The sequence below is a fragment of the Sarcophilus harrisii genome, chromosome 1 (genome assembly GCF_902635505.1).
Source record: "Sarcophilus harrisii chromosome 1, mSarHar1.11, whole genome shotgun sequence".
NCBI classification, from domain to species: Eukaryota; Metazoa; Chordata; class Mammalia; order Dasyuromorphia; family Dasyuridae; genus Sarcophilus; species Sarcophilus harrisii.
This window is the reverse complement of record NC_045426.1, coordinates 639,400,025-639,413,565: the sequence shown is the minus strand read 5'-3', so window position 1 is coordinate 639,413,565 and position 13,541 is coordinate 639,400,025. Positions and strand designations below refer to the sequence as shown.

Here is a 13,541-nt window from a genome sequence, read left to right as displayed (position 1 = left end):
GTTACCCATCGCCCTGCTTGTGGGGAATTCTGCCCCGCCTCCATTAAAAGTTCCTTAAAAGTAAAAATGTTTCTAATTTTCCACTTCTTCCTTTAGAGGGTTGTGAGTCTTTTAGCAGACTTTTTCTATTTGCTCATCGTTCCCCGTCTCTGTCTTGTTTACCTGTTAAGTGAGAAGGCACGGGGCTGGATCTTGCAATTGCAATCTCCTTCAGTAGCGCCAAGATTTATCATCGGCCAGTCCCTTCAACTCAGCCAGATCCTGTTTCAAAGAACGGGCCTAAAGACTTAAGATGACCTACCGGACAGTTGTGATGAGCAAATGATTTTTTAATAAACCTTAAAAAGCTGGGGAAGTGTGAATTAAGTGAATATTGCACACTGAAGAGCCTTAAAAATATGATGACATAAAGTAGAGATTAATTCAGTCTGGGAAAATGAAACTGAACAAGCCGGCTGTTTGGTTTCCTTGCTCCCTCTTTTCCCCTTCTCATCCATTCTCCACTAGCTGTGAAATCCAGATCCAATCATGTCACATTCCATCCTCCCCTTTAATAAACTCCATTGGCTTCCCCTAACCTACTGCATCAAACATAAAACCCTCTCTTTAGCTTTCAAAGTTCTTCTTAAATCAATGCTTTGGAGACTGGGAACATTTTACTTCTCTAATATTCTAAGTGTAAGTGAGTTTAGGATATGTGGAGTTTCATGATTTTGTTATTCCATCAAGATTTTTGGAGATGTTGCTGTCTATGAATTCATATACCAAATCCTGTTACTAAGGAAAAATAGATCACAATGATATTAGCCAAAACCAAACAATTAAACAAACAAAAAACCAAAGTCCTTCATAGTCTGGCCCCTTTCTATTGTTCCAGTCTTCTTACACCTTATTCCCCTCTTTTTCCCTTTTTATTATTTTTTATTATTTTTCCCTCTTATTCCCCTATTTTGATCTAGTAATATTCATCTTCTTGCAGTTCCTCATAATAAAGTTTCCTTACCATTTTTATTAGCTTTTTTTTCTACATGCCTGGAGTGTTCTCTCCTCATTTCTGCCTTTAATTTCCCAAATAATCAGACATATGTGTGTGTGTATTGATAGATACAGATAAATGTGTATATATTTATATACATATGTAAATATAAAATATTTGTATATAGTCTCCCCCCATTAAATGAGTTCCTTGAGAGCAGAAATTGTTTTCTTTCTGTTCCCCAAACACTAAGCACAATGTCTGGCACATAGTAGGCACTTAATAAATAAATGTTAGTTGAAACAGCTGCAAAGAAGATAGCAAAGAAAAAAAAAACTTGCTCTATGGGCATTTATAGGTGAAATCTATCAGAATCACAGGTAATCAGCTAAATCCATTCACTCAAGAGCCAACATTCAAGACAAAATAGTACAAACAAGAATCATTCCCTAAATGGATAAATGATCAAAAAAAAGATGACAAGATAGTTCTTAAAAGAGCTACAAGCCATAAGGAATATGTTGCTAAGTCTCTAATAAAACAAATCAGAACTTTTCACTAAAGCAAACTCAGCTAATTTACAAAGATGTCAAAAAATGAAAAGTCATTGTTGGCAGGTTTGTGGAAAGACAAGCACATTAAGACACTGATGATAGGCCTATGAATTGGTATAAACAACCTGGAAAGCAATTTGAAATTATGCACCAAAAAAGGTTATGAAAGCATCCAAACCTTTTGGAACAAAGATCTTACTGCTGATCCAGACAAGTTTAAGAAAGGTTTCAGTGTGTGTGTGTAACTATAGATGCATAAATAAATATGTTTCACTTATATGCATAAATATATACATACATACCTCACACAAAATATTCATAGTTGCACATTTTATGGAATCAAAGAATTGGAAACAAGTAGATATTCACTGAGAAAGGAACATAATGCATCATAAGAAATGAATATGAAGAATTCAGAAAGGCATGGGAAAACTTGTATGAACTGATACATAAAAAAGTAAAAGCAAGAAAACAATGTACACAATGACAAAAAAAAAAAAAAATTTATTCTGTATAATGACCAAGTTTTGCCCCAGAGGAGAAATGAAGAAATACATCTTTCCTCAATTTGTAAAGATGGGAGACTATAAGGATGGAATGATGGGTAGACCCAACCAATATATTGGTTAGGTTTGCTTAATAGTTTTTCCTTTTAAAAAATTCTTTGTTACAGGAGTGGCTCATTGGGTAAGGGAGGAGCAAAGGTGTTCAGAAATTGATGGGAAAACAGAAGTGAGAAAAATTTGTCAATAAAGAAAAAACAATTTGCTGCACAGATAGAAGATATATTCAATCATGCCCAACTCTGAAGACAAGACATTGCTAAAACCAAGTAGATAGCTTCTTCCTGCTTCTTCTCCAGCACTGATTTTTTAAAATAAGAGAATCTGAATGGGAAGAACCTGAAAGATCCTCTGTTTATCTGAGGAGGTATTGCTTCTATAATAACATTTCTGACAAGTATCTGGTTAACTTCCTATTGAAAACAGTGATTTTTTGGACATAGTTATGCGAAAATTTATTTTGCTTGACTGATGTACATTTTCTATAAAGGTTTTGCTTCTCTTCTTTTTCTCTATGAGGAAGGCTTAATGGGAGATAGAGAAATGCTTACTACTGGGGGGGAGGGGGAAGGGGAAGAAATCCTACAGTGATTAGAAACTTGCTTTCTATAGGCAATCATTCCATTTCCAGACAATAACAACTCTAAGCCTAAATTATAATTGTTCAGAAACTTTTTTTTATACTACGCCAAAATGTGCTTCTGTGCATTTGAGGTGACACTGATGCGGGAAAGATTCCAATCTTTGATTCCCAACCCCCTTAGCTAATGTAAATTACCCTTTGACTCACAAATCCTGGTCCCTTTGAATTCCAATAGAAGGTCCCGACCTGTCCCAGCCCCACCCGAATCTGAGCCAACTTTGGGGCTACACTCCAAAGCCCCTCGAGCTAAGTCTCCAACTTAAAAGGACCACACTGGGAACCCCTCTTTGCAGAGATTCCAAACATGGTCGCCATGTGAGGACCCTCTGTCCAGTGCCCTCCTTATCTCTACCTTCACCTATCTCCTACTTCTAAACTCAATAATAAACCTCTTTTATTAATCTAGCGCTCTGGGCCAATAAATGCTTTTATTGGGAATCTGCGCCGCTTCTAGACCTCATATACCGCCCTATCCTTGCGCCGAATCTAAGGGGGTTGCAGGGGAACTCTGTTTGACTCCCTGTGCCCCAAACCTGCCACTAGACCTTAACTAAACCCTAATTTCATTTAGGTACCCCAAATGTAGACCTCAACATGTGGTCTACACCTCAACATTCGGTTCCTAACCTCAACAACACCATTAAAATGAGATTTCAGTCTCTGTCCTTTAGTTACATCTAAAGCTATCATGACTGTCTTCCTCCAATAGTGTTAAGAAGCTAACAGCATAAATTGCCTCCCAGAGAAGTGAGAACAGACCTCTGCATTCAATAGATAAATAGAAGACTAATTAAAAATTGTCCTGTGGTACCTTGGTAATTAGTGTTCTTCCTGGAGTTCCTCAACTGTAAAATAATACTGGATACTACTACTACTATTATCCCTCCCAGGACTATTGTGAGGATCAAATGGGATGGCACAGAGTGCCTGGCAACTAGCAGGTATTTAATAAATGTTTCCGTCTTTCTCCTGGACAAATGCCATGCTAATTTACTCAATTCTCATCCATCTTTACCTCCCGCTCTGACATTCAACACTTACTTCCTCTTCAAATATTCTGTCTCTGGCACCTACATCATCCCAAATTCTCTTAGTATTCCTCAGATCTGACAGTGGGAGTGAGGTAGGGGGTGAAACAGCCGCACAAGCTGTCAAAACAATGAAGCAATAAGCATTTATTTAGCAAATCTTATGAGATGAAGGCTTAGGAGTTGCATAATGCAGGTTAAATGCCTGATCTCCAAAATCTTACAAACTCTTGAAAAGATGCTTTAGACTGAATTCTCTGCTCTCACAGATTCTCCTTTTTCTTTTTTCATTACACTAACTGGTTTATTCTGGAATGTGCTCTTTAGTATGAATTCTCTAGTGCTTGCTAAGCTGTGTGCTCCGAATAAAAGCTTTTCCACATTCACTGCATTTCTAAGGCTTTTCTCCAGAGTGAGTTCTCTGATGTTGAACAAAACCTGACCATCTTCTAAAGGCTTTTCCACATTAATTGCATACATAGGATTTTTCTCCTGTATGAATTCTCTGGTGATTAATAACACCTGAGCTATGACTAAAGGTTTTTCCACACTCATGACATGCATAGGGCTTCTCTCCAGTATGAATTCTCTGATGTTTAGTAACATCTGAGCTATGACTAAATGTTTTTCCACATTTCTTACACTGATACGGTTTCTGTCCCGTATGAATTCTCTCATGTTCAATAAGTAATGAAAACTGATTAAAAGATCTGCCATAATGATTACATTCATATGGTTTTTCTCCAGTATGAATTATCTGATGCTGAATAAGGTTTGAGCTCCGACTGAAGGTTTTTCCACACTCATTACATTAAATGTAATGGCTTCTCTCCATTATGAATTCTTTGGTGTCCAGTAACATGTGAACTATGAATGAAAGTTTTCCCACAATCATTACATTCATAGGGTTTTTCCCAGTATGTATTCACTGATATTTGATAACATCTGAACTTTGGTTAAAGAATTTTCCACATTGCTTACATTCATAAGGTTTCTCTCCAGGGTGAATTCTCAAGTGTTTAATAATATCAGATTGATATTTAAAATTTTTCCCACATGCTTGACATTTGCGAGGTCTCTTTCCTTTATGACTTCCCTGAAGTTCAACATTTGAACTCAGACAGAAACTTCTTTTATAGTTTTTAAGTTCTTGGTTTATTTTTCCTCCAGAAGTTATCTATGAAGGGCCTCTGTCTGCCTTGATAAACTGTCCTGCATTTCAGAGATTTCTATAAACTTCAGTCCCTAGGAAGCTTCACTTAGGAATTTTTTCCATATTGTGTCATTTGACTTTCCTCCTTTAGTAATTTCTTGCTTTGATATAGCTTCCTCTTATTAAAAGTTTTTTACAATCTGAAATGAGAAACAAAATAGAATCAGACTGCTGGAGGACAGAAATAGTATCATCAAATTGAAACTCATTTTAAAGGAAGTCCTTATCTCTCACACATTTTCCCTCTTTGTCTCTTACATTGCCAGAATAATCATTCACAGAAATAGATATGATCATATAATTTTTCTACTAAAAACCTTTAGTGACTCCTTTCTGCCTCTTAAGTAAAGTTTAAATTCCTTTGTCTGGTATTTGAAGAACATTTGAAGCTTTTCCATTCTTGTTTTATTATCCTCTGCACCCTCCATAATGTAGCCAGAATGAAAAGTTCTAGGTATTATGTCCTCTCTCATCTCTCTGCCCTGGCTGAATCCCTACTCATCCTTGAAAGCCCAGTTTTAAAATGGTACCTTTCCAAGAAAGTATTCCTTCTTGAAAACAGGCTTTCCTTATGGGCCTCACAAAGCACTTTTTGGGGGTGTCTGTGTAGCACTAATCTCATAACAATATATATCATAGTTATGTGAGGGTCTCTTATCCTTCTACTCTGTAAATTCCTTGAGTTAAGTGATAGTATTTTATCTAAACTCTCTATCTCTTCCATTGTCTAACAGGGCTTTGCAAGTAAGCATATAATATATGTTTATTGATTGATTCACTGGGTTGGACTAGACCACTCTTAAGTTCTATAATATTATGAATGAAGTTGTTGGGAAGAATTCTAGAATGGAGTGCAAAATGAACACATAGGATACACAACTGACACGAACTGCCAAACATTTGAACATGAAAGTTAAGGGAAATGAGGAGTTGAGAATGATGAATGAAAAATTCATTTATTAGGCACTTAATATGGGCTAACTTTGTGCTAAGGATAACTCTCAAATCTGGGTGATTAAAAAGATAGTGGTGCCCTCCACAGAAATAAGAAAATTGGGGAAGGGGGATGAGCTTCAAGAAAATGATGAATTCTTCTTTGGTCATCTTGAATTTAAGTTAACTATGAAATATCTTACTGGAAATAGCCAATAGGTTATTTGGACTAGATAATATGGGACTAGAACTCTCCAGACTAGGGCTATATAGGCTAATCTAAGAGAGAGATGATATAGATAGACAGATAGATAGATAGATAACAGATAGAAAATGGTGAGATCAGACCCGCAGTCAAAGGAAGTGAACTTGCTCCATGAAAAGGCCATATATTGGGAATCCGGAGCTTACTTACCTCCAGCCAAACAGATGACCTACTATGACATGTGTGGATAGGAGGTAAAAAGAGGTGCGACACTATTACAAACACATCCAATCTCCACATTCTGTTCTGAGCTACAGCTCTTCCTCCTGTTTTTGAGGCACAGCTATGGGGGAAAATCCCAGACCTTCTTAAAGTGGGGAACTTCTGGCATGGGTCTCTCTGAAGCCACCAGAATGTCCACTCCTACTCTGTTTCTCAGCATACTCTTTGTCCCCAGACTTTAAAGATTAAGAGCCATCCACCAGCCCTATCCCTTTATACCCTCCAGACTGGGCTTAGGTAGGAGGTACTCAGAAGTCACATTGGACTAGGGGAAGAAAAAATGCCTAGTTCTGACTTTTCAAAGAACTAGTGTAAGAGACTGAGTTGGCTGAAGTGAAGAATATCGATTACTTTTCCACCTTCAGCTACTCCCTGTGTACCTACAGCATCAATTAGACACAGAGACACACATAGACACACAGACATACACACATACAAATAGACACACAAATACACACACACACATTTGCCCCTCTAACCCCAGTGATTCAGGCTCTGGAGCAGAAGCCTTTTTTACTACTTTTTCTCTATCACCAATCCAGTTTCACCAATGACTACTTTGATTTTTCTCCTCTGTCCTTCCTTTCCCTTGCATCTAGATGGCACAGCAGATAAAGTCCTCCACTCCAGGGCTTCCTGGATGTGGATATGGATTCCAATTCTTCTGAAAACATGAATTTAAATGTGACTTCAGACACTTACTAGCTGTGTGATCCTGGCCTAGCCACTTAAGCTGTCCTAGCCTAAGTTTCCTAAACTGAAGCAAATGAGGATAATATCAGCCTACCTCTCAGTATTGTTCTGAACATCAAAGGAGATAATACTTATATAGCACTTAGCACAGTTCCTAGTACATAGCAGGTACTTCCTCCCTCCCCTCATTATGCCCTCTGAAACCCTATTAAATTATAAAAGGATTTCTCCTCATCTAGAGAACCATTCTTTTCACTTTCCTAACCTCTTACCTCACAGTATGTCAACTTCCCTCAGTTTTAGTCATATTCTTCCCTACTTTGTGCCAGTGAAATTTATTTCTTAAATTCAATTTTAAAACTTTCTATTTAATCCTGTTAAATTTATCTTGAGCATCCCTCTAGCGATCTCCTTCCAAATTGACTGACATCAAACTATTTGGAGGTGGGGAGGGAGGCTTAGTCATTTCAAACTTATCTAAACATCATTTTCTATCTTTTCATCTTATCTATGAAAATAAGATAGAGCTGTCAATTGTTCAGCTCGTCTGGTTGAACTACATCTGGAGCATTCTTCTGATCTATTTGCCAAATAACCATGTTACAAAAGGAACTGACAAAGCTAGAGAAGATCTGTCCCTGATGAAGTCACAATGGCTCTTTGTGAAGAACATTTCCTTTTCTACATGGTGGGATCTCCCATATAGTCAGCCCCAAACTATAATAGTGGGACAGAGATTACAGCTGGGAATAGGAAAACTAAAAGATTGGTAGGTCATGAGGACTCATTGGGAATAGGGGAATGAGCAAAATACCTAAGTATAGAATCTATGAGAATCTATGATTAATCATGATCATAGAGGTGAAGTAAAGCCTGGTGGTGTTGAAGTTCAGACTGTGTCCCAGATGAAAAGCTGGGAAGAGGTATAATAGGAGATGACATATATCCTATCCCTGTGGCTGCCATCTCATATGATGAATGTTCCTGTTGCTGGACACAAAGGGGACCTAAAGAAAATGAAAACGATAGTATGGTGAGGAGGAAATTCTAAGGATTATTCTGATTAAGAGTAATGCCCTCAAATGCTTCCCAACAACCTCAAATCTCAGAAATAGCTCCAACAACCCAGACCCAGTAAAAACGGGGACAATCTTTCATTCAATCCTTGGAGGTAGAAAGAATTAGTACGGAGAAAGGGCCCATTACTGATAAAATACAGATCAAAATCTATTAAATTTATTCTATTTAACAACTTGCATTAAAATTAATTTACAAATATGGATATTTAATAAATAAAAATTCATAGGTGTATGCTCCTGCCTCAGAGCCTCAGCAGATAATTCATGAATTGTGACCAACTGGTCCAGCCTTCCAGCGAGAAGGGAACTGCGGGAGTTTGTACTTCATTAGTTTATAGCCTCAAGATCCCAAGATTTCCTCTCCTGCCTCCCTATGACTTTTACTCCTTGCTCCTAATTCTTCTTCCTGGAATCAAACTTACTAAGCTGATGTTTTCTCTCCATTACGGATGGTCCTTCAAATATTTCAAAACAATTAACATGGCTCTTAAATCCTTTCTATGAGACTATGATCTCAATCAAGCATTGTTTCCATTTTGCCATGTATAAAGCCATGTCACATAGATGGCAACTAATAAAAACGTGACCATTTAACATTCGTTAGATGAATGACTGAAATAATTCCTTTGCAGACAGTTTTGTATCTACCATCCAATGATTCTTAGAACCACCACAGAGGAAGCAAAGCAAGGGTTACTACTCTCTATTTGGCCTGTAGTCATAAAATTAATATAATAATGGCACTATCTCCCAGGGTTGATGAGAAGACCAAGTGAGATTATTGTTTGCAAAGAACTGAGTATATAGTGGCACTATATACTTGCTAAATCCCTTTCCCTTCTCTTTTTTATCTAAAAGGCAAAGTGGGATGCAGAGAAGAGAACTGGAGCCAAAAGCCTTGGGTTCAAATTCTTGTGACTATATAATATGAGACAACGGACTTCAATGCTCTGTGCCTCAGTTTCCTCACTTGCAAAAAGAGGGCTGGAGACATGTGGAAAAAAGGCAGCTCCTTCTAGCTTTAAATGTCTATTTCTAAAGCCAGGAGTTTCGGACTGCCTGCAAATTCAAGCAAGCCGCCCAGACTTCCAGAATCTGTGATTTCTTAGGTATGGGAAATTCCTCACTGTCAATCAGCCCATCCACCTGCACAGGTGGGCACCCACAGTGCCCCGCGCGGAGACGCCAGAGAAAGGCAAACATGCCTCCTTCCGGGGCCTGACGCCCTGAGCCAGTGTTACCGGAGGCAGGTTTCCCAGGCCTGGAGGCACAGGCCAGGGTCCTACCGGAGGGCAGGAGCACCTAGAGGGCGGAGCGCGAACCAGGGAAGCGCTACTGGCAGCCCGGCAGCTCTGCCCCCTACAGGCCCCGCCCCCAGCGGCGGGAGGAGAGACACGGAAAACCGCGCAGGCGGGGCCTGAGACCTGGCCTCTCTCCCCAAGGCCCCGAGGGCCAAAGCGCCTGGCTGGTCCTGCCGGAAGGGGCGGATTTCTTGGGAAGAATGTAACAAGTAAAGTTGAACAAAAACTAACTCTTCTCCCCCCTGAACATTCCTTCCCACTTAAAAAAAAAATCCTCCCTGGTCTTTTTGGTAGGAGATAGAGATTTGAGAATCAATTCCCTAGGCTGGGGGGGGGGGGGGGGGGGGGGGGGGGGGGGGGGGGGGGAGGGGGCGGGAATTCATCCAGTACTTCCCCGCGCGGTTTTAGAAGTTCATTTTGGTTCTTTGCTGTTACTTGTCATTTGTGTGTCTGTATATTTGTACATTTTTATTTCATTTGTATAATTTTATGTTCACATTCATATATGTTTTGTTTTTCGGTCATGTCAGCTTTCCGGTCTTCATGACACTATTTGGCTTCTTGGCAAAGACACTGTAGTAATTCGCCATTTCTTTCTCAGCTCATTTGACAGATGAGGAAACCGAGGCGAACAGTGGCTGAGGCCAGATTTAACTCAAGATCAGTCTGCCCGATTCCAAGCCAGCACTCTCAGCACTATGGCGCCGCCTAGCGGCTCCGGACATATATATATCCGAGATGTGTGTGATCTGGGCACAGGTATGTCACATGGAGGTTGTATGTCTTAGAGCGCAGCCGTGCATGCCCATCACACGCACACCCCCTACATGACCACACGTGACACGCATGCTACACGTGGTTACACATGTGTCTTAGCGCCCACGTTATGCGCGTGCGTCCCATGTATGCTGTATGTTCCCTGTAGTCGCACACATCCGTAGGCGTGTCTCAGAGCAGACATTACGCGTGTGCATCATGTAGACCCAGCACTATGTAAGAGAGAGAGCGGAGTAGCTTAGAAGTGCTGGGCTCCCATTAAATAGAAGGTGCACCTTCAAATGGAGGCTGCATGGGAGTGTTGTAAAGGGCAGGTGACTCCTGGGTCCCTTCCAACGCGGGTTCCATCCTGCGCGCTGTCCTGCGCCGAGTTCCAAAGCTGCAGAGCTGGGAAGTCGACGTCCCCCCTCTTACTTTACAGGCAAAACCTGATTTGTTACGTGAATCTATCAGTAAAGGGAATAAAACAAAAGAGCCAAGTAAATAAAAAGGAAAAATTCTCCCTTACAAACAAGGGTTCTATAGCTCCCTCTCGTTCTTGAAGAGCACCAAAATGATGTCATTCTCCCAGCCGGGTGAATGTGTCTGACGGGGCTGCTCCGCCCAGGCTGGATACACTTCTCAGGAACACTTGGAGCTGATGCTCTAATTTTGCACAACTCAAGTTTCCTCTGAGCTAATTAAATTCCGCTTTATTGATAAACCGCAGCACCCTCTGTAGGAGGTCCCGCCGTGCTGGGCAGTCCTGGGCCAGGGTCTCCCATGTTACACAATCCATTCTGAACTAGGACTGACTCCCTCAGATCATCTTTTTTTTTTTTTTTTTTTTAATTGCTCCTCTCAATGGCAACATTCTCAAACCTGATATTGGGGTTGGTGAGTAAATTTCCTTCGAATCCTACCCCTGGTAGCTAGTGCCAAGACGTGAAAGCTCGGGATACTTACTTTGAACAATGTACTAGAGGATTGGGTCAGGCTGGTAACGCTCATCCTGATTTCCTGAAGCTATACCTACATCACTGTACTAGACAGCTGTAATGTACATCCTGTTCTCTGGGTTGGGATCAAAGGGAGATTACAAAAGAACAAAGATACAACCGATTGGTCATCAGCTACAGTTTCCAAGTAAAACACAGAGGTCGCATTCGGAAAAAATCCCTTACGTTTCTTGCAGCAATCTACAACTCACTTGGAAAGTTTAAGGTGTCCATATCCTGGGTTAAGCTAAACATCTGGTACCTAAGCGACAAATAAGTCTGGTTTCTAAGCTATGCAGGGCTAAATTCAAACAATACAATAAAATTTTAAACAGCCAAAATATATAATTACACATATTATAGAAGTTCTCAGGCTTCAGAAGTGAGATGAGGAAATTGAGATCTAGAAAAGTTAAATGATTTGTCTGAGAACACTCAAAAAAAAATTTTGACAAATATATTTCATGCAACTTGTTTCCTTTGTCTCTTATTTTATATATTGAAAAACTGTCAGTCTTCCCAGCAGACCCAACCCTGGCTTGGTGGTGCACTGATAAGAAAGACATGGGTCAGGCAGGATGCAAGCGAGTAATCTATTTATTTATTGGAGGGACATGATTTTTATAGAGCAAAATCACAAGAGTGATTTTCCATTTTCCACAGCTATGGAAGTTACGTTCCTTGTTCCTTCTGGCTGAACACATACTTTTAGCCAATTTCTTGTTTTTCTCAGTCATGAGGTCTGCACATACATCAAATCCTTAGGGTCATGGAGAGCTGTGTTTAGGTGATGAATGAGCATGTTCTCCTTGATACAGGGTTCCCTGAAGTTCTGGCCTGGACTAGAATTCACACTCCTCCTCCTCCCTCTACAAAAAACATTATTCTGAGAATGGGTTCCATAAGCTTTACCAGATTGTTATAGGAGTCCATAACATGCCCCAAAATGATTAAGAACCTCTGCTCTGAAGGACAAGCAGGGTCCAGTAAAATGTAAAAGAGTGGGGAAAAGCATTCCAAGAAGGATTTAAAAATCCTTTTTATTTTTTTAAATAAAGACACACTGACAGGAAGTGTTGCAAATTTATGTTTGGCCACCAAAGATCTAGCACAGTGCCTTTTACACTGTTTCTATAATCAATATTTCTAGTTTGTAATTTGATTCACATGGGCACTTTTTTTTCTTTTTTCTTTTATTAAAGCTTTTTATTTACAAAGCATATGCATGGGTAATTTTTCCAACATTGACCCTTGCAAAACCTTTTGTTCCAAATTTTCCCCTCCTTCTCCCTATCCCCTCCCCTAGCTGGCAGGTAGTCCAATACATGTTAAATATGTTGAAATATATGTTAGATCCAATATATGTATACATATTTACACAGTTATCTTGTTGAACAAGAAAAATCAGATCAAGAAGGAAGAAAAAAACTAAAAAAGAAAACAAAATGCAAGCAAATAACAAAGTGACAATGCTATGTTGTATTCCACACTCTGTTTCCATGTTCTCTCTCTGGGTGTAGATGGCTCTCTTCATCACTGAACAAATGGAATTGGTTTGAATCATCTCAGAGTTGAACAGAGACATGGGCACTTTCTTTACAAGTTAGTGAACAGACTTTGAGAATTGTTACAGTTGGAGAATTCATACAAGTTTTATACATATACATACAAATTTATATGCATACAAACACACATATAACACACATTTACATATATATATATATATATAAACAAGTATTTATATACATACAAGTTTTATAAAGTTGTAAAAATTTGGTCTTTGGACAAGACATTGAGCTATGTTCCAGCTTGGAAGAAACTTCCAGTGTTTGTACTCCAGTAAAATTGCCTTTGAGAATCCAGGGACATATCTACTCTATAAGAGGCATAAGAGGAGTATATTTATATTTTCTTTTTTTTTTTTTATTTTTATTTAATAGCCTTTAATTTACAGGATATATATACATGGGTAACTTTACAGCATTAACAATTGCCAAACCTCTTGTTCCATTTTTTCACCTCTTACCCCCCACCCCCTCCCCCAGATGGCAGGATGACCAGTAGATGTTAAGTACATTAAAATATAAATTAGATGGGAAATGTCATAAGTTTTTGGATAGTAGTTCTTTTATAACATTATAACATATAATACAGAGTTTTGCACTGTGTATTCAGTTAAATAACTTATTGAACAAATAAATCTATTCAGAGTTATATATAACCAACAGGTTCCTTACCAATCTAAAATTATTTCATTCTCAAGCTTCTTGACTTCCATGATCCAACAACTAGTTTCTTGAAACTCTCCCCTCTCTGG

The 13,541-nt window shown here is 39.2% G+C and overlaps 1 long non-coding RNA gene across 1 annotated transcript; it reads right to left on the bottom strand.

Annotated features, from left to right (window-relative positions):
- Positions 1–3,914: 3,914 nt before the first annotated feature.
- LOC116420710 lies at positions 3,915–7,695 on the bottom strand. Its single transcript, XR_004231120.1, has 3 exons — positions 7,363–7,695; positions 6,326–6,458; positions 3,915–5,117 (listed from the first exon to the last, which is right to left on the bottom strand). It is a non-coding gene; the product is annotated as an uncharacterized LOC116420710 (long non-coding RNA).
- Positions 7,696–13,541: the final 5,846 nt, after the last annotated feature.